Consider the following 4,066-nt stretch of genomic DNA (forward strand, 5'->3'; position numbering starts at 1 on the left):
CCCCCCCCCCCCCCCCCCCCCCCCCCCCCAGCGTCTGCCTCTCTCTGGTGAACTATACATTCACCAGTTTGTGAATTGATCCTGTAAAGAAAGCTAGAGAGGGCAAAGAAGAGATTTTATAAAGGAATGGTTTTAAATTAGAGTGGTTTTCCAATTTTCGGTTGTTAGTGATGTAGTTACAAACAGTTACCATAATGTAGCACTTAGTGGTAGAACTTTATAAATGACTTTGGGCTGGTATTTGCAGAGTCATTAAAGGTCATTTACAGTTTTCAATTTTACAGGGAAATTATTGGTTAAAAAGATTTAGGTGGTTTCTTTCTATTGCAAAGAGTAAAGATCAGTAGCTCTAGGAAGGATTTATGGAGAACAATGAGGGCCGTGAAAGAAAACTGACTTCATGGGGTCCAGAGTGTGGAGGATGGTTTGGGATTTGGGTCAGCTCTAGAGAACCTAAGCTACAGGGATTCATGGCTTCTTACCCTGACTTTAGACCTAAAGTGACATGGCTCCTCTTGTTCATAGTTTGATTCCTCTGGACTGTCAACTTGCTCAGGGTCCACCCAGTAGCTTCTACATCAACACCTTTCAATACCAGCTTCTGTTGCTAACCAGTTCAGTCTCTCACCTTCCCAACTCCCTAGCCTGATAGGCCTATTTCATCTTTTCATTCATCTTGTTGGTTAAAAGTTGCGGGCCACTGGCCAGCCAGCAGATTAACTTTATTGAATTATCACATCAACTGTGGCTGGGAAATATTCATAGACGTGACATGCTCTTAGGAAGGCCACGAACAGGAATGATCCTTTAGGTGTGGCAGCAATCTAGTAGGTCATGTTCATCACTTGAGTTATTCCTGAATAACTTTTTATTTGGAAGTTATTTCAAACTTAGAAAGTTGCAAGAATAGTACCAAGAAGTCCTATAAATCCTTTACCCGGATTCACCCATTATCAATACTTTGCCATTTTTGTTTCCTAGGCCTAGTTTTTAATAAATCTCTGTTAAATAGAAATTATGAATGACCCCATCCACTGGCTGCCCACTTAACTTTTCAAAAAGCTATATTGGGTTGATTCTCAGGAAAGAAATTGTCAAAATGGTTGTAGAGCTGACTTAGGAGATATATTTTCAAATTTGAACTCTATCAGAAATGGAAGAAAGCTATGGATATTTTTATTGCATACAACAAAATCAATGCAACTAAAACAAAGTTTGAGGGTAAAGAAAATTACATCCTAGGCACCGTCCTGGGGGTGGCTGACCCTGCACTTGGTCCGACGTACATAACTCTCGACCCGGCTGAGGAACCCAGATGCAGGGTGTCACCGAGGGCATCTGGCCCTGACTTTGCTCTCCTGGAGAGGAGAAGGGTGGGAGCTGAGGGTACCAATAACTAGAGCCTCCTACTATGCCACAGCAACTGTGGATCAGGTTTGGCATATACTCCATTCTGACACAGATGTTTCCATGCCTTTGATAGAAGAGAGGCATCAGATTCTCAATGAATCCGGGAAAATTCTGCTGGAGAAGTTTGGAGGCTGTTTTCTTAACGGTGTCCAAATAAATGAAAAAAGTGCATAGAAGTTAATGCACCTGGTCATTGAAAGTTTTCCTTCTTACAGAGATGTGACTCAGTTTGAGGGGAAAAGAATTTCTTCTTACAAACAAGCCAAAATCCTTGTGGCAGATAATGGAGTGTATTAGAAGGAAAAGGAGTTGGCTACGGTTTAAGGACATCTCCAGTGTTACCATGTTTGCTGACTATAGATTACTTCAGGTTCTTGTTTACCTTGGAGCCCTGAAATACTCTGATGAACTACTGAAGAAGCTTCTCAAAGGAGAAATGCTCTCCTGTGGGGATTAAGCAAGAGGTGGAAATCAGAGCGTGCACACTTTGGTGTGTTGGGCTGATCCAGGATTGAAAAAAAGGATAAAAAGTCTAATGGAGCAGACAATTCCATTCTTCTGGATTATTACTTATGGGACTATGCCCGTGACCACCGGGAAGAGATGAAAGGAATTCCATTTCATCGCACACGTTGCAAATACTATTGACCCCGTGTAAATTTATTCAAAGAAATGCCCCTGCATTTTTATATCTCATAATCATTGGTACAGTTTTGCTTTAATATTAAGAGAAGGTGGTAGTGATTATAAGGAAGAAAACTGACTACCTAGTCTCACTTTAAATTTTTTTTCCTGATATATCACTGTGTATCCCCAACTTTATCTTTTGTCTGCTGCTTTGGTTTTTACTATATTTTCCTTTTCTGTGGACACATAGTTGACAGAAATGGTGAAGGAAGTTTAATATTTTTTTAATCTCAGATTTCTTGAAATTAATCAAGCTTTATAATGTGATTAATCCTCAATGATAATATTTCATCTATTCAACTGATATCTTTTCTCAAGGTGTAGTAATTTTCTGTATACCTTAATTATTTGATATAAAAGAAGGTGGGGCCCTTGATATACGCATGCTTTTGCTCTTGTAAAAATCAATCTTAACACATTATTTTAAACTTTTTATTGGTAATGATAGTTTTATATATCATGATTTTCAGTTCCGAATATCTGTTGTCTAGTATTTTTTTTTTTTTCAGAGTAACTATGTTGGAATTGAATAAAGATTTTTAAAACTTTTCTTAAAAAAAAAAAAAGATAATTACATCCTAGATACCCTGAAAAATCAAACCTATAGCAACTGAAATACTGAATATTTAAAATCTTTTAAAATGTGTACTATAAATATTTAAATTTTTTAAAAAGATATAATTTACAATAGCAAAACTAGGAGTAAATTTGGCAAAAGGTATGCAAGCTTTTCAAGGAGGAAACCTAAAGCCTCACTGAAAAAAATTAAAAGATATAAATTGGGAGATATGCCGATAATGCCATTGTTCATGTTTAGAAAGACTTGGTATCATGAAGATGTCCATTCTCCCCACACTGACCTATATAATTCCAAACAAAATCTCAAAAGGATTTTTTTTTTGTCTGTCTTCTGGTGGAACTAGAAGAGTTCAATATGAGATATATATGGAAGGACAAAGGTCCATGAACAGCCAAGCTATTCTTGAAGAATGATAAGGTCGTAGGTATTGCTCTCCGAGCTATTAAGTCTTATTATAGTGCTATACTAATTTAAAAAGCATGGTATGACTTAAAGTAGTCCAACAGAACAGATAGCTCAGAAACACGCATATGTATAAGGAAGTGAGTTTTGACAGACAGCAAGGCAGATCAGTGGGGAAATGATGGGATATTCAATAAATAGTGTTTGGGTAAGAGTATCCTTGTAGCCCAAGAGGAGAAATAAATGAAATGAAATTGGATCCCTATATCACTCCCTACTCAAAAATCAATTCCTGGCAGATTAAAGACTTATGTATAAAGGGCCGGCCCCGTGGCGCACTCGGGAGAGTGTGGCGCTGGGAGCGCAGCGACGCTCCCGCTGCGGGTTTGGATCCTATATAGGAATGGCCGGTGCGCTCACTGGCTGAGCGTGGTGCGGGCGACACCAAGCCAAGGGTTGCGATCCCCTTACCGGTCACGAAAAAGACAAAAAAAAAAAAAAAGACATGTATAAAGCAGACATGAAACTCTTAGAATACTGTGTTGAAAAGTAGCTTTAAAATTTCAGAGTAGGAAGGTCTTCTTAAATAAGACACAAGAAATATGAACCATAATAAAAAAAATTGATAAATTTGTCTACATTAATATTAGGAACTTCTGTTCAACAAACATACAGAATGTAAAGAGACAAGGTAGACTAGAAAAAGATATTTGCACATATGCAAACACGAATCAGTGTTCAGAACAGATTAAAAATTCACTCCCATGAATCAGTAAGAAAAAACTAAAAACCTAATGTCAGGTTGCTGAGGAAGGAGATGCTAGCCAGGTAAAGGAAGAAAAGATTTTATTAGCAAGCAGCAAACAGATCTGCTGTTCTGAGCCGAAAAATGGCGTCAGCACTGAGAGGCAGTTGGGTTCTTCTTTTAGAGGGTTAAGATTGGCATCTGGCCTAGCCTAGGAAGACAGTCACAGTCTTCCACTCTGG

At 38.3% G+C, this 4,066-nt stretch overlaps 1 pseudogene; it reads left to right on the plus strand.

The window, feature by feature from the left end:
* Positions 1–1,470: 1,470 nt before the first annotated feature.
* LOC103599397 lies at positions 1,471–2,058 on the plus strand (annotated as a pseudogene).
* The last annotated feature ends 2,008 nt before the right edge of the window (positions 2,059–4,066 follow it).

Source organism: Galeopterus variegatus, unplaced genomic scaffold, assembly GCF_000696425.1.
Source record: "Galeopterus variegatus unplaced genomic scaffold, G_variegatus-3.0.2 Scaffold98, whole genome shotgun sequence".
Taxonomy (NCBI): Eukaryota; Metazoa; Chordata; class Mammalia; order Dermoptera; family Cynocephalidae; genus Galeopterus; species Galeopterus variegatus.